This window comes from Anolis sagrei, chromosome 3, assembly GCF_037176765.1.
Source record: "Anolis sagrei isolate rAnoSag1 chromosome 3, rAnoSag1.mat, whole genome shotgun sequence".
Classification (NCBI taxonomy): domain Eukaryota; kingdom Metazoa; phylum Chordata; class Lepidosauria; order Squamata; family Dactyloidae; genus Anolis; species Anolis sagrei.
In genome coordinates this window covers 144,882,632-144,908,222 of record NC_090023.1, presented here as the reverse complement: position 1 = coordinate 144,908,222, position 25,591 = coordinate 144,882,632, and the positions used below count along the sequence as shown (strand labels likewise).

General features: G+C 41.6%; 1 protein-coding gene across 5 annotated transcripts in view; it reads right to left on the bottom strand.

Annotated features, from left to right (window-relative positions):
• Window positions 1-25,591, bottom strand: part of ENOX1 (ecto-NOX disulfide-thiol exchanger 1) — a 527,672-nt gene that overhangs the window by 246,751 nt on the left and 255,330 nt on the right. For all 5 annotated transcript variants that reach the window (XM_067466943.1, XM_067466940.1, XM_067466942.1 and 2 more), the window contains one exon: window positions 13,843-13,919. The gene's annotated coding sequence lies outside the window, so the exon portion shown is untranslated. The remainder of the gene's footprint in view (window positions 1-13,842; window positions 13,920-25,591) is intronic.

The following is a 25,591-nucleotide window of genomic DNA, read 5'->3' as shown; positions in this document are numbered from 1 at the left end:
AGACTTGCCATGCTATTACCAAAGACATTCTTCCTAGTCTTTGTGAGGTGCAGACTATCTGTATCTATTAGTCTTCTGTCAGAGAAGCAAAGACCATGGCATAATAGAGGATGGAAGACTTTTGGCCATGATTTAGTCTGAATTGAATTTTGTTTTCAGGCTCAAACTTGCAAAATGTTTTGATGCAGCATTTAAAAGCAGTTCTGAACAGACTTGAGGTTTCTGCTTTGTAACCAAATGCATTGTGTCTGGGCAAAAAGAAGGGTAACAATTCAATAAATAAGCCTCATCCAGAGGCTAAAACCCTTCTGGGGAGACAGAGCTTAACAGTTTCTATCTTTGTAACTTTGAGGATCAATTGCAGCCATGTGTCCTACTTGACTTGTATTCAGAGGCGGCCCTAGGTAATTTTCAATGGTAAGCAAACAGTATTTTGGTGCCTCCCCCCCCCCCCAACCAATCATTGATATATATTTTCTGTTCATCGTGGGAGTTGTGTGTGCCGTATTTGGTTCAATTCCATCGTTGGTGGAGTTCAGAATGCTCTTTGATTTTAGGTGAACTATACATCCCAGTAACTACAACTTGCATGTGTCAAGGTCTATTTCCCCCCAAGAGCGCCTCAAGAGTGCCCCTGGGCAAAATCAACTATACTGCAAAGGCTTACTTTGCGTAATGGGTTAGCCACCCCTGCTTGTATTGTAGCATGCTTCCTGTCTAGGGTAGGAACATTAGTTCCTTTTCAGCACATCTCAACAGAAGCTATACGAGCTACTCATTTCTAAAGGCCTCTTGGTTATCCAGTAAGATCAACAGATAAATATTTTCCCTTCTATCTTAAGATTCTCCTTAAGAGATACTAATGCACCATCTACCCAAACTCCAGTCAATGCCATATTGGAGCCCCCAGTGGCGCAATGAGTTAAACCCTTGTGCCAGCAGGACTGAAGACTAACAGGTCGGAGGCTCGAATCCAGGGAGAGCACGGATGAGCTCACTCTGTCAGCTCCAGTTGGGACATGAGAGAAGCTTCCCACAATGATGGTAAAACATCAGAACATCTGGGCGTCCCTTGGGCAATGTCCTTGCAGATGGCCAATCCTCTCACACCAGAAGCAACTTGCAGTTTTTCAAGTTGCTCCTGACAACAGAAAAAAAAGTCAATGCCACACTGGAAATGGCCAAACAAGAAACATTGCATCCACACACTTCAGCACTTTCAGGAAATATTTCAGTAGACAATTTATGCAGTGATAGACTGCTAGCTGTTGTCTCCTTCGCAGTTATGGGAAGTCTTCATTCTGTTTAAAAAGGTTTTAATAAATGTTTTCTGAAATGGAGCTTACTTTCACTTCATAGCTTTGAATTAAGCAGGACAGATATAGCAGGATCAAGCTTATTCCTGCTTTTGAGATCCAGGAAGACAGCTGACAAAGATCCAGACCAAAAAAAAAATCACACATAGACAGGTCAGGCTTGGCCTGTGTTTCCGTGGTAGGGTCCAAGTCAGACTGGATGCTAGGCATTTAATCAACAAGTTTCTAGCAAGCAAGCCAGATTGCCACAGATGTTTTCATATTCTGACTCCAAGAGGGTATAAAAAAACCTACTGATATCCCAGATTGTGCAATAGATGGATTATTTTACTAAGGAAAGTAAAATTGTTATGCCAAACATTCATCAGTACTAGGGCTATTAGTGGTTGAACTGAAAAGCTTTAGAGCTTTTGCTTGAAAAACAATCCATTCCATAAAGATGTCTTGATTTACTTTCCTGAGTGCTCAGGAATGCTTTCTTCGTGCACAACTGAAAAGGCTGAAGCAACTCAAGAGACTCTTGCAGATGATCTGTGTGTGTGTGTGTGTGTGTGTACTGAAAAGACTTAGCAGGACAACATCTTGATCACAATGTACTTCATCTTGGCCTTTACTATTCTTCCCTCCAATGAGCAGTCGGGCTTCATTTACTGACGTATGAACTGGTTGGATCTTCTCACAGTCCAAGGTACTCTCAGAACTTTCCTCCAGCACCACAGTTCAAAAAAATCTATCTTCCTTTGCTCAGCCTTCCTTATGGTCCAGCTCTCACATCTGTAGGTGACTATGGGAATACCATTGCTTTAACTATGTGGATCTTTGTTGCCAGTGTGATGTCTCTACTCTTCACTATTTTATCAAGATTGATCATTGCTCTCCTCCCAAGAAGCGTCTCCTGATTGCGTCTGCAGTAATCTGTGTCTGCAGTTTGCGTCTGCAGTAATCCTTGCACCTAGAAATACAAAGTCTGTCACTGCCTCCACATTTTCTCCCTCTATTTCCCAGTTGTCAATCATTCTTGTTGCCATAATCTTGGTTATACGTCATAATCTGGGGTTATACATCAGGTGTTTTGCAGATATTTTGGCCTATGCCTTTAGACATTTATGAACTCATCCCCTCTCAAATATTAATAAAGAAATACAACAAGCATAGTGGTTTCTAAGCTATCCATCAATTTTAGATCAGTGTACACTTTAACATTAATGTGGAGATTTTAGTACCTTAAAATGTGAAATGCATATTTATTTATTTATTTATTTATTTCCTGCATTTGTACCCTGCCTTTCTCACCCCTGAGTGGGGACTCAGGACAGCATCACAGCAAGCACCATTTTGTGCCATCACAGTCATAAAAATATTCAACAAATTCATTAAAAACAAGACATTAAATAAACAGTTGTTAAAAACATGCCAATTAAAATCCAAGTCCAGGTCAGTTCATTGTTGCTTACGTCTTCTTCTCACTTGCTGCTATTCAGTAGTCAAACGCTTTGTCTCACAACCAAGTCTTGAGTTTCCTTCTAAAGGACAGGAGGGAGGAGACCAACCTGATGCCACTGTGGAGAGAATTCCACAGGTGGGGGCCACTACTGAGAAGGCCCTGTCCCTCGTACCTACCAATCACATTTGCGATGGTGGTGGGATCAAGAGCAGGGCCTCTCCAGATGATCTTAAACTTCGTGATGGTTCGGAACAGAATATATGTTCGAACAGGTAGTCTGGGCCAGAACCGTTATGGCTTTAAAGGTTAAAACCAGCACTTTGAATTGTGCTCGGTAGCAGATCAGCAGCCAGTGGAGCTGGCGTAACAAATGAGTTGTGTGCTCCCTGTACGCCGCTCCGGTGAGCAGCCTGGCTGCCGGCCATTGGACTAGCTGAAGCTTCTGGGCAGTCTTCAAAGGCAGCCCCATGTAGAGTGCATTGCAGTAGTCTATTCGGGATGTAACAAGTGCGTGGACCACCATGGCCAAGTCATACTTCCCAAGGTATGGGTGCAGCTGGTTCAAGTTTTAATTGTGCAAAAGCTCCCCTAGCCACCGCTGAGACTTGGGGTTCCAGGCTCAACGATGAATCTAGGATCACATGATAATAAAACCCAAGAGCTCAGAAATTAAAAAGAAACCTAAAATGTAGGTAACATCCTATACCTTCATACACTCTCCTGCCTCACACAGGAAAAGCAAACTCCATTATCCTGATCTCCTTCTGTCTCTGATTCACTGTCAACCCCCTCCCTGAATATTTCTAAGAAATATTCGCTAGCAACTGGATATCTGCAAATGATTTCATTTCATTTTGCTGCTGCTGTTTTTTTCCTGGGAAGCCCCATTATGCCTTCACAAGGCATGTGAATTGCTTGTACTATTCAGTTGCACTCAGTAAAATCTCTTGACCAATACAAGAAAATTGAGCCATTTTAATGTCATATTCATCAGTCCAATAACTCATTGAGATGAAAAAATATTGTCACTTATTATTTCTGCACAATTGACACCATCACCTATTTTCCTAAGCCAGTAGGGGTGTGGGGGAAGCTATGAATAATACAGCTGTGAAGATTTTTCTCCCCAGTCTTTATAATGTACAGGCAGCAGTGAAAAGCAAAGAATACATATTACCAACACAAACAACATTATGAGTCAAGGGAGAATATTCTATCTAAGGTGCTATGACATCAACTTTAGATATATGTGTAGAGGAAAGAAAATGCCTACTTATAATTTGAAACTTCATATTCATATATTTATTGTGTGGTATTTTTGGAACAACCATTAAAGAACTTCACATAAAGTTCATATTTATTCCTATTTTTGAGTTTTTGTAGGGGAAGTGGGATACATAGAAAGTCAAGCACATCTTCTGGCAAGCATATTTGGGAAATGGATGTGCAGTGTTCAATTGCACAATGACGAGGTGAGCTCACATTACAGTTTTATGAGACAACAACATTCCAGGTGATATTGAAACAGTCATCCTAATAGTGTTGAGGAAAAATAAAAACAGTTCCAGGAGTAATGAGAAGAGGAAAGCCCTCCAGGAAACCACAACATTCAAACAAGTCCTTGCTATCACAAGATTATTATGAAACAATTATCCAAAAGCCACTGTCAGATAAGAAAATGCTACACCACGTATCCCATTGGCTCAGAACCGCTTATTCCCACTTGGAATTATCTGAATTTTGTGCTAATCTTCAGAGGTCCTTCAAGGCTTTTGTCCTTCTGAGGCTAGACCTGTGGGTGGGATATGCTCCTGGAGCGGCCTTCCAGTATGTCACTTAAGCTAATTATAGATACCATTTTAATGGATTTTGCGGACTCCACTGGTTTACGCTACTTATATTTTTTATTGAGGTTTATTGAGCTATATATTTGGCCTTTCATTTTTACTTTGCTCTATTTATCATTCTCTAAATACTCTAGAATATTGCAATATGAAGGGCAGCATGTAAATTCTTCTTTATTGACCTTTATTGACATGCCTTTTTTGACATGCATTTCAAAACTGGTTATGTTTCCTCTTTCATATGTTTATTTTGCTTAGATTCTTGCTGATTCTGTTCATATTTTATCTGTTACTCAGGCATTTTAGTTGGGAATCATGTTCCTCCATTTGAGTTGTCCAGCCAAGTTTGCTTATCTTCTGAATGCTTTGAGACTTTCCACCATCAATTATGGTAGAGCAGTGGTTCTCAACCTGTGGGTCCCCAGATGTTTTGGCCTTCAACTCCCAGAAATCCTAACAACTGGTAAACTAGCTGGGATTTCTGGGAGTTGTAGGCCAAAACACCTGGGGACCCACAGGTTGAGAACCACTGTGGTAGAGGGATACCCCTATTTGGAAGGGTATTTTCAACTGTAATGTCAAAATTCTGGAAGAGAACCTTCCTAAGGAGATCTACTCAGCCACTTTCCTGCTCATTTTATTGTTATCTATAAGAGATAGGGCATACATATCAGAAATAATAAATTAAATGTTCTGTTTGATTGAATATTTTTATTCTCTTTTGTCTGTTATTTGTAGCATCATGTTATAAAAGCCCATTATAGATTGAAAGCCATCTTATGAATTTTCAGATACCTTTTAATACTAAAACAAAAATAACAGTAGGCATTAGAAGTCAATGGTGTCACCATATTAGCACTTATTGCTGATAATATCACACTCGCTGTACAGAAAATGCTATCTCCTCCCCATGCCCACCTTTAACTATTGGTATAGAGATGATCTCTCCTATTAATGAACAAAAAGTGAAAATCCCATTTTAGCTTAAACACAATTTCAAACTGCAATGGGCTTTTATAATACCTTTTTTTACATAGCGCTATAAAAATACAGCACTGTCAATTCTAATACTTCTACATTATTCTAATTTTATCCGTCACATATAATTATCATAATGTGTTCATAAATTAATTTTAGAACACCAAGATATAGTATGAAAGCCCATTCTAGACTTTCTACCTACAATGGGCTTTTATAGTATCATGTTACAAATAATATGAGAAAAGAGAATAAAAATGGGAGGGGGGGTATTTATCTCCCCTTGTGCACAGTTTGCACCAGGTTCACAAACTTCATTTCTTGACGCTTTTACAGAATATGCCAAGCCACCTCCTGTATGATTATGAATAGTTCACAACCATTGCTGTTGAGAAGTGTGACTTCATGTTTCTAGATTTGCTCTGGTTCCTTAGGGCCCTTCCACACAGCCATATAACCCAGAATATCAAGGCAGAATAACCCACAATATCTGCTTTGAACTGGGTTATCTGGGGGTTCTTCCACACAGTCCTATATCCCAGAATATCAAGGCAGAAAATCCCTCTCAGATAATTTGGGATTTTCTGCCTTGATATTCCAGACTATAGGGCTGTGTGGAAGGGCCCTGGGTCCACACTGCCATATATCCCAGTTCAAAGCACATAATGTGGGGTTTTATTCAGCTGTGTGGAAGGGGCCTAAGAAAGCTTAAGTCCCGTCTTATTGTGCCTGGCAGATGTTAAAATAGTCACTATGGCTCCTGCAAGACACAACAATCAATAAGGTTCTATGTGAGAAAGTAGGACATAGACTCTGCAATCCCTCAGTCTGACAGATCAGCACAATGTCTCTCGAGATATGCCACCTAAGAGTTAGAATGAATGCCTCTGACCTAGACTCATGCCCAACACCAACATATGCCTTCATATATCGCATCCTATGAGGCCTTGGCTCAACTGCAAATTGATCTACACAAAATTCAACCCGTCAGATCTGCAGGCATTTCTTACACCATTTTGCTTCATATGCAAATTGTTGGTAATCTATGCATGGGCTACTGCAAGGAATTCTTACTATTGTCTTCATTTAGCCACAAAAAATCCTTTATTATAACTCTCTGATCCATTTAAGCTTTTTAGTTGCAGTAATCCACCTTTCAAAAATCAATTCCTTTAGTTTCTGTTAAATGAGATTGTACTACTACTACCTCTACTACTACTACTACTACTAATGATAATAATAATAATAAACAACTTTATTTATATCTCACCACCATTTCCCCAAAGGGGACTAGGGGTGGCTAACATGAGGCCAAGCCCAAAAATAATACAGCAAAGTTAGACATAAAACAACAGAAAAATTACATCACAACAAAATACATAAAGTAACAGAATAAAATATACAGTGCAAAATCTATCTATATAATAAAGAAGAGTGTTTGTTTGTATAGGACAGAGGAATTGTGGAGGGCGGTGTATGTGCCAGCGTTCTGATTGGCTGCCGCTGTGGTGCTATTTGCATATGGTCTCTGATTGGGCAGCTTCAATAGGAGCCCCTGGTGGAGAAGAGGGTTCATGGCAGAAACGGTGCATGACAGAAGGAAATTTGCATATGGTCTCTGATTGGCCAGCCTCAAATCCAACATTCCGAGATGAGAAAGAGAGGAAAGGAAAGGCCAAAGGGGGCTGGGTCAGAACACTCCCAATACAGACCGAAATAGGCACACAGAGCCCCCATCACCCACTCGACATCCTACTGCAGTTTGGAGGAGGATGAACCACAGATGATGGGACTTGCAGTACCACGACTCACATTCTGAGACCGCTGCTAACCTTATCCAATGACTGATCAGGACCAAACTTCGCACAGAGACCTCTCATGACCCACTTTACGTCCTGGTGTGGTTTGGCCGGGGATGGACCGTGGATTATGGGACTTGCAGTACCATTGCTCAATTCCTCAGACCACTGCAACCCTCATCCAATTACCAATAAATACCAAAGTTGGTACACTGAGTCTCCATGACAAACTCTACATCCAGGTGCAGTTTGAAGGAGGATGCACCATGGACGATGGGACTTGCAATACCTGAACTCCCTTCCTAAGACCATTACAACTGCCAACAATGATGGATCAGGACCACAATTTACACAGAGAGCCTGCATAACTCACTCTACATCCTGGTGCGGTTTGGAAGAATTTGACAATGGATGATGGGACTTGCAGTCACTTCACTCACTTCCTGAGACCCTCGCCAATGACTCATCAAGACTAAACTTGGCACATGGAGCTTCAATGACCCACTCTACATCCTGGAGCAGTTTGGAGGACGACAGACCATGGATGATGGGACTTCAAGTACCTCCACTACCCAAGACTGCTGCAAAACTCATCTAATGACCAATCAAGACCAAAGTTGGCACACAGAGCCCCCATGACCCACTCTACATCCTGCTGCAGTTTTGGAGAAGGGTGGACCATGGATGATGGAACTTCCAGTACCTTCACTCACATTGTGAGACCTCTGCAAACCTCATCCAATGACGGATCAAGACCAAACTTAGCACATAGACCTCTCATGACCCACGTTACGTCCTGGTGTTGTTTGGAAAACTTTGGAGATGGATGATGGGACTTGCAGTACCTTTGCTCACTTCCTGAGACCACTGAGACCCTCGCCAATGACTAATCAAGACTACACTTGGCACATGGAGCTCCAATGACCCACTCTACATCCTGGTGCAGTTTGGAGGAGGACAGGCCATGGATGATGGGACTTCAAGTACCTCAACTCCCTTCCGAAGATTGCTGCAACCCTCTTCTAATGACCAATCAAAACCACATTTGGCACACAAAGCCCCCATGATCCACTCTACATCCTGCTGCAGTTTGAAAGGGGATGGACTTTGGATGATGGGACTTGCACTACCTTCACTCACTTACTGACACCACTGCCACCCTCACCTAATGACTGATAAAGACCAAACTTGGCACACAGAGCCACCATGACCCACTCTATATCCTGCTGCTGTTTGTAGGAGGATGGCCCATGGATGATGGGACTTCAAGTACCTTCACTCACTTCCTGAAAATAATGCAGCCGTTATCCAAAGACCAATAAAGACCAAACTTGGCATACAGAACCACCATTACCCACTTTCTCTAATAACCCGTGCAACGCCGGGTCCCCAAGCTAGTAACATAATAAAAATCAAACACAAAGGGCAGGCCAAATGAATGAGATAAAACGTTAAAACCCTGGGTGAGATAGGAACAAAAAGGTATATAAAATGTATTTGTGAGGGAGGAGCCCAAGAAGGGGGAACAGTGGGGTTTGGTCTTTGTTAAAGACAGGGGAAAGTGTATCATGAAGACAACTGTAGATAGAACCAAACAAAATGGTCACTCTCTGAAGGCACACCAGAAGAGCCAAGTTTTTAGATCTTTTGTAAAGGGCTTGCCTAATCTCACCAGGTAGCGAGTTCCAGAGCCGGGGGGGGGGGGGGGGCACAGCAGAGAAGGCTCTCTCCCTCGTTCCCACAAGCCGTGCCTGTGATAGAGGAAGGGGCGAAAGGAGGGCCTCTCCAGAAGATCAAAGAGACCATTCAGGTTTATGGTAGGAGATGCGGTCACAAAGGTAGGTGGGTCCCAAACAGTTCAAGGCTTTATAGGTAATGACCTGCACCTTGAATTGGGACTGGAAAATGAACTGCAACCAATGGAGCTCTTGAACACGGGGGTTGACCGCTCCCTGTAATTTGCCCCAGGTAGTAGTCTGGCTGCCAAACGCTGGACCAATTGGAGTTTCTGGGCCGTCTTCAAGGGAAGCCACATGTAGAGTGCATTGCAATAGTCCAATCTAGAGGACCACCATGGTCAAGTCAGACTTCACAAGGTATGGTCGCAGCTGGCACATGAGTTTTAATTGTGCAAAGGCCCTCCCACCACCAACATCTGCGCATCAAGCATTAGTGCTGAGTCCAGGAGGATCCCCAAGCTGTGGACCTGTGTCTTCAGGGGGAGTGCAACCCTGTCAAGCACAGGTTGCCACCCAATACTAATACCTTGACCAGATGTCCTTCCCTCAAAACTGTCCTGCCATTGTTTTTAAATAATTCTATACGGCTCTGGCCCAGCATACCTAGAATCATAGAATCAGAGAATCAAAGAGTTGGAAGAGACCTCATGGGCCATCCAGTCCAACCCCCTACCAAGAAGCAGGAATATTGCATTCAGATCACCCCTGACAGATGGCCATCCAGCCTCTGTTTAAAATCTTCCAAAGAAGGAGCCTCCACCACACTCCAGGGCAGAGAGTTCCACTGCTGAACGGCTCTCACAGTCAGGAAGTTCTTCCTCATGTTCAGATGGAATCTCCTTTCTTGTAGTTTGAAGCCATTGTTCCTTGTCCTAATCTCCATGGAAGCAGTAAACAAGCTTGCTCCCTCCTCCCTGTGGCTCCCTCCTACCCTGTGGTAGAAGGAGATACCTGTCCGAACGTATCTCCTTCTATGTCCCGCCAAGGAATTTAAGATCTTCTGGAGGGGCCCTGCTCTTGGCTCTGCCCTTGTCACAAACAAGACTGGCGGGGATTAGGGACAGGGCCTTCTTGGTAGTGGTCTCCCACCTGTGGAACTCACTCTCTGGAGAAATTAAATTATTGTCACCCCTCCTCTCTTTTAGAAGAAAATTAAAAACATGGATATGGGACCAGGCCTTTGGGTAATCTGGCAGATTGACAAGGAAAATGACGACAATGAGCTTTGGAAATGGACTATCCTAGCTAGACACACACATACACCAACCAAAGACAGTTTTTAAATATGAATGTTATTCTATCATCTATCCAATCCCACACCAAGCACTCCCCAAATCAATCCCTATGATGTCGCTGTAGTTGGAGTTGACCTCCTGGCAGCTAGAAGTATATCTCTCTGTGTGTTTTCACTATTGAGCCTAGCAGCCAAAACTGTGCTGAAGTTTTGTGATGACACTGTATCATTATTAATAAATTTAACTTACATGTATTCTTAATTTCTGTTATGGACAAGGCTGTGAACAAAGAGAGCCCTTTCATACATCTGCTGAGCATGCAGAAGTATAGAGGGCGTGTTAGTTGAAGCTAAGCTAATGGAGTCTATGCGTAACTTGGCTCACTCTCCAGCAAGAGTGCTGGCTGCTGTTAGGAGGCAGACCACACATTTCAAGGAAGTGTAATAAAAACAATCCATTTTCAGATTTTTCTAATAAATCATAGCATTCTAAATGTCAGTAATAGTTTTTATGACTCTCAGTTCAGCGTTTCAACTCCTAGAATCCCTGCTGAGGCTCCTGGGAACTGAAGTCCAAAAAATCTAGAGAACTGCTAAATGAAGCAAAGCTAAAGCAAATCTGTTGGCCAGTATTTGCTCTACTAAGCTTGATCTAGCCTTGTACAAGGAAGTGCATGGGAGCAGGCATGGCTTCCCTTACTCAAAAAGGCTTAATTTGCTGGTAATTACTGTTTGCTCCATAGACACTTTAGATCCGTTTATCTGATAGCTGCCATGGACAGCAGCTGCCAATCTCTCGCTCTACCTTCCTCTCTTTCTACAGCTGCAGGAGCCAGTGATCAGCCCCACTCTCTGGCTTCTGTGCTTCCCTCTGCCTCCCCCCAATGGCTGGAACACTGGAAAATGTGGTTTTGACAGGGCAGAAAAAGAGGACAACAAGGATTATGTGTGTTTGTGTGACTTTCTTCCCTCTTTTCCCGCTCCCATTATCCCCAGATTAGTGGTGCATGCCACAAGAACCAAGCCACACTAAGCAGTAGACACCTTTTTTTCTCCAATTGTAATTAAAATCCAGATTGCCAAAGACATTTTGGAGACATTCTTGGTTATTATAGTTCTATGGCCAAGAAGGCAGCAAAATATTAGAACTGTAGCCACAATCTTCTTTTCAACATAACCTTTTCTCATATACAGGGCTGGTAAATCATCAGCAATTATTGTATAACATCTATCAACTATATATCTATATCTATAGCATCTATCAACCGAAAGGTTGCAAGTTCAAAGCCCCAGGTCGGCGTGAGCAACCGATTGCCAGCCCTGCTCACTGTTTACCTAAGCAGTTCGAAAACAGCTTTAGCTGTAATTAGAGAAATTAGGTACCACTAAAAGAGGGGGAGGTAAGGCCATAAAGAAAAATAAGATCAGAAAATGATGGAATGAGGAAGTCCTGATGGCTCTTCGTCATAGAGGATGGAGCAACAGCACCTCCTGTGGCAGGGGTGGCTCAACCCATTACGCAAAGTAAGCATTTGCAGTAAGTATAGTTGATTTTGCCCAGGGGCGCTCTTGAGGCACTCTTGGGGAAAAACAGACCTTGACATATGCGAGTTGTAGGATGTATAGGATGTATAGTTCTAGGATGTACTAGGATGTATAGTTCACCTACAATCAAAGAGCATTCTGAACTCCACCAATGATGGAATTGAACCAAATATGGCACACAGAACTCTAACAGAAAATATATATCAGTGATTGGGTAAGGGGGGGGGGGTGGCACCTACCATTGAAAATTACCTAGGGCCGCCTCTGCCCTATGGACTCGAGGCCAACCATCCATGGCATCGAAACAACACCTCCTTCTGTGCTGTCTGTCTGTGTACTGTCTATACAAATGGCATTGAATGTTTGCTGTGTATGTGTACTTGTGATCTGCCCTGAGTCCCCTTCGGGGTGAGAAGGGCGGAATATAAATAAAGTGTTGTTGTTGTTGTTGTTGTTGTTGTTATTATTTCTCCATCATGTCTTTACAAATGTTGACAGGGAAATGGCAAAAGCATTGTAACTTTGGGTGTGTGTGTTTGCTCTAAGGCAGGCGTCTCCACACTAAGCCCCTCCAAGGTAATTTACCCATCCCATACCCTAAACTTCAGACTTAAAATTGCTTTAAGTTTGAAACAACTTGAAAGCACACAACAACAACCATCCGAATTAACTTGACTATACCATCAGCCAAATGCAGGCCGCCCACACTTCCCATTGAAATACTGGTAAATTCCATTGGTTCTTCATTTTAGAGGTCCTCACAACCTTGCCATAGATGCGGGTGAAATGTCAGGAGAGAATGCTTCTAGAACATGGCCATACAGCCCAAGAAACCTACAACAACCCAGTGATTCTGGTCATGAAAGCATTCGACAATACATTCTTCATTTTAAATATTGTATTGTCCTTTCATGGTTTTTTGCTCTAAAAATAAGATGTGTGCAGTGTGCATAGGTATGTGTACATGTTTTTTTTAAAACAATAGTCTCATCCTCCTCTTCCCACAATAGTCTGAGGGACTTTAACAGGCCCTCTGATTAAAAAATGTGAGGACTCCTGCTTTAACACATGAATTATATCACAGAATAGCTGTAACTTTAGGACAACTGAAATGTCATTCTGTTACCATTTTAAAATCTCTTAGACAATAACATATTTTGAGTTTGCCTTAGGCTTGGACCAAAGTCCACCTCGATGCATGGTATAAGTGCTAATTATTTTCAATTTAGATTATGTTATTCACTTCTACATTTTAGAAATAGGTTTAGACAACAAAATAGTTTGAGTCTGCCTTAGGCTTGGTCCAAAGTTAACCTTGATGAATAGTGTAAATGCTAAAATGGAGCCCCCAGTGGCGTAATGGGTTAAACCTTTGCGCTGGCAGGACTGCTGACCAAAAGGTCAGCAGTTTGAATCTGGGAAGTAGGGTGAGCTCCTGTCTGTCAGCTCCAGCTTCTCATGCAGAAACATGACAGAAGCTTCTCACAGGATGGTAAAACATCTGAGCTTCCCCTGGGCAACATCCTTGCGGACAGCCAGTTCACTCACACCAGAAGTAACTTGCAGTTTCTCAAGTCACTCCCAACACAAAAAAGTGCAAAATATTTTCAATTATGATGATTTTATTCACTTCTGCAACACTGTAATTAGGTTTAGAATTAGAGCTCCACAAGCAATTTTCATGTTATTTCCATAGTTGTTACAGTTTTAGTCAGTTCAAAATGTAAAGCTGGATTTGTTAGGGTAAAAAAAAATAGAATTGGAAAACATTTCTCTGTTGTTTTGTTTCACTTCATTTTGCTCTAACACACCAGAAATGTTTTGAAATCAATTATAAAGCATAGAATGGGATGGCCAGACATGGTGGTTGAAATTGCTGTGTACATAGTGAACTGTTTAAAGGCATTCCACCCAAGAACATTACATCCAGCATATTAATTTACCTAGTGGCAGCACTGCAACCCAGTTTGGAAATTCATCAGCTACCAAACCTTCCGCTGATCCTCACATCCTCCAAATTCTAGAAGGAAAATAAAATAAATAAAGTCAAATAGTAATAATTATCTTTGATGAAAACACTGACAATAACTGAGGAAAAAGAAAGGAGCTTTTCATTTTGTAGTATAGTAGAGAAGGGGGAATATGGATTTGAGTTTGCATGTGAACTCCTTTTATTCCTCCACATTGCTGAAACCAATCTTCTTCTTGGTCAAAACTAAGGTTAATGACCTCTCATGGAGCCACTAGAAATAAGTAGCAATTTATGTTTTATTCATATACTCAGTTACATTTTTGAAAATATGTGAAATGCCATATTTCATCACAGTATCCCTTTTTTCCACAATAAAAAATTGTGCTGGTTTTATATATCATTAAAATAACTTATTAAACTGTAGCTTGAACCCTGCTGAATAGTTTTTATTATTTACTCTATGGTCAGAAAGAAATTCTGTGCACAACAATGTACTGCTAGTAAACAAGATTTTTTTTTCGTGTCAGGAGCGACTTGAGAAACTGCAAATTGCTTCTGGTGTGAGAATTGGCCGTCTGCAAGGACGTTGCCCAGGGGATATCCAGATCTTTGATGTTTTACCATGTCCCCACATGGAGAGCTGGAGCTGATAGAGGGAGCTCAACCATGCTCTCTCCAGATTCAAACCTCTAACTTGTCAGTCTTCAGACCTGCCGGCACAAGGGTTTAACCTGTTGTGCCACTGTGGGCTCCTAGTAGACAAGATGACAAGCACACAGTGTGGAGGAAGACAGCCTTCCCCAGTGTAAACACAGTCTACTAGCACCTCGGCTCCCCTTCTATGTGTCTTGCTGCTCTAAACAGCTTTATTGAGACTTCATTCATTCACTTACTCACCTACCCCTTTTCAGGCACAGCATTTCAATTAGCCACATGAAAAGTGAGTGGACACACAGGTGAGCAAGTGAGTGAATGAAGTGCCACCATCATTGGGCTTCATGTGGCTGAATGAAGGCACCATGCCTGAAAGGAGGTGGGTGAGTGAGGTGCACTACTGTGCCTTGAAGAAGTAGGTGGGAGGATGAGTGAGTGAAGTATATTTACTGAAAGGGGTTGTGTAAGCAGGTAAAGCTATTTAGAGCAGCTGAGTGGAAGTCAAGTCTAGCTACCAGTAGACTGTTAACATTGGAAAGGCTGTCTTCTTCCACACTGTGTGCTGGTCGTCTCCTGTGCCAGCAGAACACTGGGGTGACAAATCAATGATGTGACTATTATGTATTGAACACAAAAATACTAATTTTGCCACCCCAAAAATGGGGGTACGACTATTATACAGTGGCATCAATTATGCAATGAAATACGGTATTCCAAACACACACTGTAAATTGACATGTATTATATTCTAACTGTCTTGAGCAGAAAGTTCTCCTTGTACTTCAAAGCAGTAGTGATGAATTAGTGTCCTCCTATTACATTGTAGTACAGCTCCTATAAGGCTAAACCAGCAGAAACAGGGCTCAAGAATTGTACAAATTGCAGTAAAAAAAAGTCAAAGAATTTCAAGATGAAGGCGGCTATGCATCCGGATACAGAAATATAAAGTGGAACATAGATCTCAAGCTAGTTTAATAAGCAAAGCAGAAAATGCAAACAGACAAGCTGAAATGAACAGGTTTCACACAGCTCCCACTGATTTTATTAGAAATTTCCACTGGACCATGCCCGATTCAATTTTTTAGATATTTAACTCTTCGTCTTATAGACAGGGGATGACCCAGGAGAACTGGAACAGACCTTCTGCCAACATCAGCAATGCTGCGCTACATCTTATGTTAGAAGAGTCCCAAAGAGTATCTCAGAAAGCAGACTATTATACATAACTCAACATACATGCAATGGAAGCAGGATTTAGCATTTAAAGTAGGTTTTAGGGAACAATTATAACATTTTGGGGGTGATAAAAAGAAAACCTACATTTTAAAAGCTATGCTGGCTCCGCACAATGAACAGAAATAAACAGCAATTAAGGACAGGCTCGTGTCACAAAGAGGCACGATTCCAAATACACCCGGGGACAAGATCTGTTGAGTACAATGGTGCCATATTTGCAATTGCTTCTCAGAGGAGAGCTGCACTTTAAACGATGCTTAGCAACAGACATTGCACACTCTGCTGCTCCCATCAATCTGGGCACTTTGCACGTTGACTTTTCCTTTTAAGCACAAAGCAGCAAGCAACCAAATGTATTGTCTCTACGCCAACAGAAGGTCTCACAGAGGGAAGGAGAAGAGGGAAAACGTGATCTGTCTTGGAATCCTGCATTCAAATAAGGAAATTGAGTGTTTTGAACATGCAGAATTTTGTGCTATTGCTTTGAAGCATAAGGCTGATAACGACCAGCTCACCTACATGGACTTAAAATATTGTGTGAGCACAGAACAGTTGTTAGTATTAAAACTTCTGTTGGTTTTTAGTATCTTAGTTCTGCCAACTAAATAACATTGGTCAGACTCTTTGCACAACTTCTGCTATTGTCACATTGCCCAAGGCTTCATGTCTCCCTGGTGACTTAGATTTGCCACTGCCTTCCTCTCAGGCGATCCACTGACTTCCAAGCCTCAGGAAGAGTTCCTGGCATCCCCTTCTATATGTATAAGTAGCATACAACGCCTCTATTAAAACAGCTTCATTGGCTGCCGATAAGTTGCAGAGCCAAATTCAAGGTTTGTAAAGCTCTAAACCAGGGGTTCTCAAGCTAAGGCCCAGGGGCCGGATACGGCCCTCCAAGGTTATTCACCCGGCCCTCGCTCAGGGTCAACCTAAGTCTGAAATTACTTGAAAGCACACAACAACAACAACAACAACAACAACAATCCTATCTCATCAGCCAAAAGCAGGCCTACACTTCCCATTGAAATACTAATAAGTTTATATTTCTTAAAATTGTTCTTTGTTTTAATTATTGTATTGTTTTCAAGTAGTCTTTGCACTACAAATAAGATGTGTGCAGTGTGCATAGGAATTCATTCATGTTTTTTTCAAATTATAATCTGGCCCTCCAACAGTTTGTGGAACTGTGACCTGGCCCTTTGTTTAAAAAGTTCGAGGACTCCTGCTCTAAACGGTTCGGGCCCCACCTATCTCCGCAATCACATCTCCTTCTAAGATCTTCCGGGGAGGCCCTGCTTTCGCTCCCACCACCGTCACAAGTACGGTTGGTGGGGACAAGAGGGAGGGCCTTCTCAGTGGTGGCCCCCGCCTCTGGAATGCCCTCCCCAGGGAAACTAGACAGGCCCCATCCCTCCCCTCCTTTCGTAAGAGATTGAAGACCTGGTGGTTTTAACAAGTCTTTGAGAATGACTAGTTCTAGCTCAGCCCTAGACATTGTTGAATATGGCCTTATTCTTCCTACCAATTACCCAGGTCACTTGCTCTAATAGGCCCTGGAAATGAACAGCCATAGACTTGTACCTATTATTGTTGTTGCCTGCTATAGTACTGCACTAAATTCCCGGGGGCCCTAAAAATTTTGAGCTTGCACTAATCTCGGCCCGGTCTTTTAAATTGCATTGAACAGGCAGGATTATACTGTATATGTGTGTGTGTGTGTGTGTGTGTGTGTTATGGTGAATTGTTATGCTTATATTGTTTTGTTAATCTTATGGTTATGTTGTTTACTCTGTATGTATTGATGATGTTACTTGGAAACCGCTCTGAGTCCCCCTAGACCATGGCCATACAGCCCGGAAAAACCTACAACAACCCATTTATTATTATTATTATTATTATTATTATTATTATTATCATCATTATTATTATTCCTGATATAGCTATCCAGGAACCAACATCTGGAACCAACATCTGGCTCCCAAAATGATTCACCTTCAGTTACTCCTATCCCTCTGTCATGCACAAGAACAAGATGACAAAAATGACAGTAGCAACTTAAATCACTGCAGTCTGCATTCAGGAGATATGGCTCACCCAGCATTTTAAAGGATTCAGTTGACTATGGGTCTTTGCTGACCACAACTCTTTTTTGCTTGATTCAGTGCCTCTTGCAATGTGATAGCAGAGTTCACACCATATTTGTAGTGGCTAGAATCTGCCGTAAATCTGCTTTACCTGATATCACTTTGCTTCACCAGATATGATTCCTTGGGATAGTCCCAAAATAGCCGAGGAGTACCTTTTTAGCAGTCCCACCCTTCCAGGCCAAGCCGAGGACAACCAGGCTCGTGACTTTTAATGTGCTGGAACAGGTTTTAAAGCACCAAGTAGGTTTTAGCATGCTTTCCATTGTTATGGTGTTTCATCCTTTTTTAATTTTTTGTATTTCAGATTGTTTTAGCTGTATAGCTTGAACGTATTATGTGAGTCACCTTGGGTCCCACATAGGAGGAGAAAAGGAGGGGGAAACCTTCTAAACACAGTTGTAATAGACAAATATAAGTAGAGCAAAACTGTTCTTCCAATAATTCAAATAATTCTTATTTTATAACCAAGTAGAGGATACTCTTTCCCTTCTCACATTTATTATGCTCTTTGTAAGCAGTTAACCAATCCTGAAACCATGGAAGGAACGCAAAATCAGTTTTATATCAAGCGGTATCTGAAAAACACAGAAGTTCTTGCTTTTTGTTTTACTTTGTTGTGCATTTACTGATATTGCTGCTTCTGGCACTGGGAACACTGAGAAACGTTTGGGGAAAAGCTACTTCCTCCTGGTAAGTTGAGTAGAAAATCAACAGGATGTGGAGGGAAAACATTCAATATGCTGTTTTCTATTAAGGGCAGAAGCTAGTATAAGAGATCTAATTCTTTCCATTAGAGGATCTGTAGATCTCTTACAACAATGAAACTGGGAGAGAGGGGCCTACAGAAATAATTTACGTAAGGCCCTTCTACACAGCCATATAACCCAGAATATCAGGGCAGATAACCTACAATATCTGCTTTGAACTGGAATATCTGAGTCCACACTGACAGATAACCCAGTTCAATGTGGATTTTTACAGCTATGTGGAGGGGGCCTAGGTGGGCATCTGTACATGATGAATTCACTATCATTTTGTCATTATGGGGTATCTTGTTTTGGAGGGTGGTGGCTTGACTTTGAATGGACAAATAAGAAGCCTTGGATCTACACAGATGAAAATTGCTAGAACTGGCTAGTTGACAGTAATCAATATGCACTTGGATACTTGTGATATTCAAATTCTGTCCAGTCTGTTTCTCTAGAAGTACTTTAGAAGTTAATAAATATACTCAAGGTCAGTCCTTGAATTGGGCACAGAAACAAACTTGTAAGCAATGCCTTTTTCAGAGAGAGAGAGAGAGAGATGCATCTCCCTTTACGCATCTCCCTTTACAAACCACTGCGGAAACTAAGATCTTCTGGGAAGGCTTTGCTCTCCGTCCCGCCACAATCACAGGCGCATTTGGCAGGGACGAGAGACAGGGCCTTCTTAGTGATTGCCCCCCGGTTATGAAACTCCCTTCCTGGCAATATTAGATCAGCCCCCTCCCTCCTGTCCTTCAGAAGGATGGTGAAGACCTGGCTGTGTGACCGAGCCTTTGGGGCAGTGCAATGAGCCAAAATGGTGTCCTGAGATGGGTTTTAAGCAACTTTTAATGTGAATATAAGTGATTTTAATGTTTGTATATATTTATGGTTTTATGTCCCAGCATTGAATGTTTGCTGTATTTATGTTGTGCACCCCTGCGGGGTGAGAAGGGCAAAATATAAATGTTTTAAATAAATAAATAAATAAATAAATAAATAAATACGGGATGGGAACACACCTGACAAATGAAAAGCCACTACAGTTTACAACATTTCGGGACTTGTTTCAAGAACAGAAGACATGACAGATATGTAACGTAGATGGCAGAAGAATGAACATGACAGTAGTTAGTTCTTTATCTGTGTCTAGCACTTCAACTATGATGTGACTCTACGCAGTCTACGCATGGTCATAGACTAGCAACCAAAGGAAAACAAACTGGCAGGGAGGAAGAAAGTGGGGAAGGCAAATTTCAGAAACACGTCAGTAACAGAAATCTAAAATAAGTTCTTTCACCCTTATCCTTATCAGAACTTATCCACCACATTAACCAGAATTATTTCTGTCAGGGAAATCCAAGGGAAGATCAAAATTTGGAAAACAACAGAGTTCCCATAGTCCATGTGGGTACGCAGACTGGTTTGGGGGAAGGAGATTCACAGTTTCAGTGTCTCCCTTTCATCTCTCATAACTGGTTTTTCCAATATAGTTCATACACAATATGTAATATCTGGGCTACCTAACAAGTGAAACACCCCACAATCTTTTCCTTCACCTCAGTTACAGAAAACTTTAAACAATAAGGTGAAATATTTCTAGAGGCGTCAGGTGACATGATATGATACCTGAGTCATACTAATACCAGTATGACTCAGGTGTCGTAACTAAAATTTGCTTCACTTATACAAAATTTTTGAATGTTCTGGAGGACGGGGCAAGGGAGGTAGGGATTTTGCTGAGTTTTTTCTGTTTTTAAAGTTTAGGTTATTATTACCAATAACAGCTTATATATTAGGGTGCTTCTACACCATAAGTTCCTAATCTTTTTTTGTTCCATAGATCCGTTTGCCAGTCAGATGAAAACCACAGATCCTTTGCCAGAATGTAATGGCAAATACATTTTTATGATGTTGTGTTTTAACTATGTTGTTCCCTGCCTCAATCCAAGAGGAGAAGTAGCTAAGAAATAAATGTATTGTTGTTTGTTTGTTACCTATTATCTGTTGCCCGATAATTGGCTGACAGCGTTGCACAATAGTTTGTACACAGCAGAACCTGCGGGTATTCATGCAAAGAAAAATCCCAGCTGGAAGCAAAGAGGTTGCTAGACAGCATCTACCTTTAAGTATGCTTGTGAAGAAGGTTCTGACTTTATACTTACGGTTCCTAAAAGCAATATAATATCATTCATCATACTGATTCCTGAAACTTTGTCTCAAAAGCAGGACATTGTGCAAGAACAAAGAGATCTTCCTTACATTCCTATTAGTAATTAACTTGTGCTAACTTTCCCCTTAACACTGTACTAAGGAGTGCTTATAAGTAACTAATTGTACCCACCACGCGTTGCTGTGGCCAATCTTCCCTCCCTCTTTCTCTCTTTTTTCCCCCTCTTTACTTCACTCCCTCTTTCCTTCCTTCCTTTTCTTCTTTCCTTCTCCTTTTCCTTTCTTCTCCACCTCTTTCCTTCCTTTCCCCCTTTTTCTTTCTCTTTCTCTTCCTCTTCCTCTTTCTTCCTTCTCTACCTCTTTCCTTCCTTTACTTTTTGTTTCCATCCTTCTTTCTCTCCTTCCTTCCCTCCCTCTTTCTCTCCTTCTTTCCTTTGCTACCTCTTTCCTTCCTTTCCTTTTTCCTTCCTTCTCTCCTTCCTTCTTTCTCTACCTCTTTCCTTCCTTCCTTTGCTTTTTGTTTCCATCCTTCCTTCTCTCTTTCCTTCCTTCTTTCTCTCCTTTCCCTCCTTTCTTTGCTCCCTCTTTACTTCCTTTCCTTTTTCTTTCCTTCTCTCCTTCCTTCCCTACCTACCTCTTTCCTTCCTTCCACCTTTTTTCTTTTCCTTCCGCTTTCTCTTTTCCTCTTTCTCTACCTCTTTCCTTCCTTCCTTCCTTCCTTCTCTCCTTCTCTGCTTATTTACAGGGGGCGGCTCAACCCATTACGCAAAGTAAGCCTTTGCAGTATAGTTGATTTTGCCCAGGGGCACTCTTGAGGCGCTCTTGGGGGAAAATAGACCTTGACATATGCGAGTTGTAGTTACTGGGATGTATAGTTCACCTACAATCAAAGAGCATTCTGAACTCCATCAATGATGGAATTGAACCAAATATGGCACACAGAACTCCCATGACGAACAGAAATATATATCAGTGATTGGTTGGGGAGGGGGGGGGGAGTGCCAAAATACTGTTTGCTTACCGTTGAAAATTACCTAGGGCTGCCTCTGCTTATTTACCTCTTTCCTTCCTTCCACCCTTTTTCTTTTCCCTCTGCTTTCTCTTTTCTTCCTTCTCTCCTTCTCTCCTTCCTTCCTTCCTTCCTTCCTTCCTTCCTTCCTTCCTTCCTTCTCTCTTTCCTTCTTTCTTTCCCTCCCTCCCTCTTTTCATCATTTACCTTTTTTAGGGTTTTAAGTTCTTTCTGCTGTTTTTTTTGGGGGGGGGGGTTGTGAGTGATGATCACTCGTTGGTCTGTTAGGGGTATATTGTCCAAATTTCGTGTCAATTCGTCCCGTGGTTTTTGAGTTGCGTTAATCCCACAAACTAACATTACATTTTTATTTATATAGATAGGGAAGATGAAAAGAACAGAGCTATTATCCAACAACTGGACTTCTCACATCAAACATAGTGGTACAAATTCATCTATGGATGAACACTGCAATTCATTTATTCTGTGAATACCAATGAAAGAATTACACTCTAGCGTTTTGCTAGTTCCAAAAATGTTATATTTTCCCTTCATCATAAATCACAGAGAAATCACAGAGAAGGACACTCTGAGGCGTGCATGCATCATTTCAGTCTCATCAATCAAAATCAAAATAACAAGTGAATAAAAATATATGTATGTAATCAATACATCTGAGATTTGGTTCTAGTATTTTTGCCCACTTTTGTTCTACATTCTCAGTCTATTAAAGGAGCAGAGGCAGGCTTTTGTTTTTCTTTCTAGCAGTGACAGTTGCAGACTAAGAACAAACTCCAAAAAGCATATTCCATCTTTCTTGCTGGCACAAGGACATCATACACCTCAAGCAACCCTTAGCTTTGCCTAGCCAGCGTTTTCTTGAAAACATCAAAGGAGGTCATTTACTCCTCCTTCTGCTGATAATCAGCCAAAGTAATTGGCAAGTTCAGCTACTGCCACACAGCACTGTGTGCCATTTGAGTAACTACAGGGAGCAAATAACTCCCTTGTTAAAGCATCTTCACTATTTAGTGGTTCATTTCCAAGCTCAATTCAAAATGTGTTGTCGAAGGCTTTCATGGCCGGAATCACTAGCTTGCGGTGAGTTTTCCGGGCTGCATGGCCATGTTCCAGAAGCATTCTCTCCTGACGTTTCATCAACATCTATAGGAGCTCCTGGTGGCGCAGTGGGTTAAACCCCTGTGCCGGCAGGACTGAAGACCGACAAGTCGCAGGTTCGAATCCGGGGAGAGCACGGATGAGCTCCCTCTATCAGCTCCAGCTCTTCATGTGGGGACATGAGAGAAGCCTTCCACAAGGATGGTAAAACATCAAAACACCTGGGCGTCCCCTGGGCAACATCCTTGCAGACGGCCAATTCTCTCACACCAGAAGTGACTTGCAGTTTCTCAAGTCACTCCTGATATGACAAAAAAAATCCACATCTATATCAGGCATCCCCAGAGGTTGTGAGGTCTGTTGGAAACTAGTCAAGTGGAGTTTATATATCTGTGGAATGTCCAGGGTGGGAGAAAGAACTCTTGTCTGTTGGAGGCAAGGGTTCTTTCTCCCACCCTGCAATTGACTAATTCAAATTCAATTCAAAATGCTGATCATGATCAACTGTATGAAGTTCTACCTGTCTATCTGAAGGACTCTAGATCCCTGTGTATTTTAAATCTCTGCCAGAGATTTAAAATACACAGGGGAAACCATTTTCTCAGTGGCATTTTTTTCCATGTCAGGAAGGACTTGAGAAACTACAAGTCATTTCTGGTGTGAGAGAATTGGCCGTCTGCAAGAACGTTGCTCAGGGGATGCTTGGGTGTTTGATGTTTTACCATGCTTGTGGGAGGCTTCTCTCATGTCCCTGCATGGGGAGCTGGAGCTAACAGAGGGAGCTCAGCCTGCTCTCCCTGGATTTGAACTGCTGACCTGTCAGTCAGCAGTTCTGCTGGCACAAGGGTTTAACCCACTGTGCCACCAGGGGCATATAAACAAAATCCTGAGAAACAAAATTTCTCAACCTTCCTAGTGTCGTGACCCCTTAATTCAGTTTCTCAGTTTCCCCAACCTTAACATTATTTTTGTTGCTACTTCATAACTGTCCTTTTGCTCCGGTTATGCCTTGTCATGTAAATATTTGATATGCAGGATGTATTTTCATTCACTAGACCAAATTTGGCACAAATACCTGATACACCCAAATTTGAATACTGGTGAGATTGAGGAGGGATTGATTTTGTCATTTGGGAATTCTAGTTGCTGGGTTTTATAGTTCACCTACAATCAAAGAGCCTTCTGAACTCCACCAATGATTGAATTGAACCAAACTTGGCACACAGAACTCCCATGACCAACAGTAAAATACTGGAATTTGAATACTGGTGGGCATTTTGAGTTTTGGAGTTATAGTTCACCTTCATCCAGAGAGCACTGTGGACTCAAACAATGATGGATCTGGACCAAACTTGGCACAAATACTCAATCTGCCCAAATGTGAACACTGGTAGAGTTTGGGGAAAATAGACCATTACATTTGGGAGTTTTAGTTGCTGGGATTTATAGGTCACCTACAAACAAAAAGCATTATGAACCCCACCAACAATAGACTTGGGCCAAACTTCCCACACAGAACCTCCATGACCAACAGAAAATACTGTCTTTTCTGATAGTCTTTGGTGACCCCTCTGACATCCCCTCACGACCCCCCCCCCCCCCCCCGCCCGGGGTCCCAACCCCCAGGTTGAGAAACACTGCTGTATATGAAGCCAACAACCAAACTCTCCAGCAGCAACAGCTACCCAGCGTAGGCAAACAGTGAGTTCTGTTTTTCAAATGCAATACTCTATTGACATGAAATCTATTTTCTTGTCAAAATATGCATTTTTGACAGAGGATAGACTTTCAAATATGTATGCAAATTATAAATGATTTTTTTTAAAAAAAAACTTTCTTGTTTTTGTCAAAGCACTGGACATGAAGGACTTCTCAGAAAAAAATAAGTTAAAAGCAAACTGGTTTTTTTTTATTTTTAAGACTTGATGTCTAAGACTTAGGTAAAAATTGAGCTAAAAATACAGAACATTTTTAAGAAGAAAGCAAATCCATACTTTTGAAAGGGGAAAAATACTGAAGAGGGATTAGCTAAACTAACCCAGAACCACTCGTGGCAAAATGTTGCAATTGATGACAACTATTTCCTGTGTAACTAGGAATAAATGTTTAAAACTATGTCAAATGACCCTAGCTTTCTTTGTGATTTAATGTATTATTCCTATTTTTTGGTAGTGGTGATGGTAGCAACGACCATCTTCAAAGATAAAGGTTGGAGCAGGGGTGGGTTTGATGACCACCAGAGGAAACAGCAAGTGCATGTTCTAATCATTCTTCCAAACGGCTTCCTTACAAACAGTGAAGCCAGTTTGCGACAGAAAATATAGAAATTTATTACACTTTTAAAACTGTATTTCAGCAATAATCAAAAGACAGGCATTGAATGGAAGGCTCTTTGAGGCAGCATTCGACATCTCAGTTCTTTCGTTATCACTCAGTTTTATAGAATCTACATTTAATGCATAAGCATTCTTAAACACGCTCCCTACTTAAATTTAATATAAAAAAGGATTGGGAGTTTTGTTCACATCAAAGGAGCTATTCTGACAAAGCCTAAAAACCAAATTTGTGAATCAGAAAAGCTCCCTATATTCTCCCTCTCCCCATTTCTAATGCAAAGTAGTATGATAGAGCAGATGA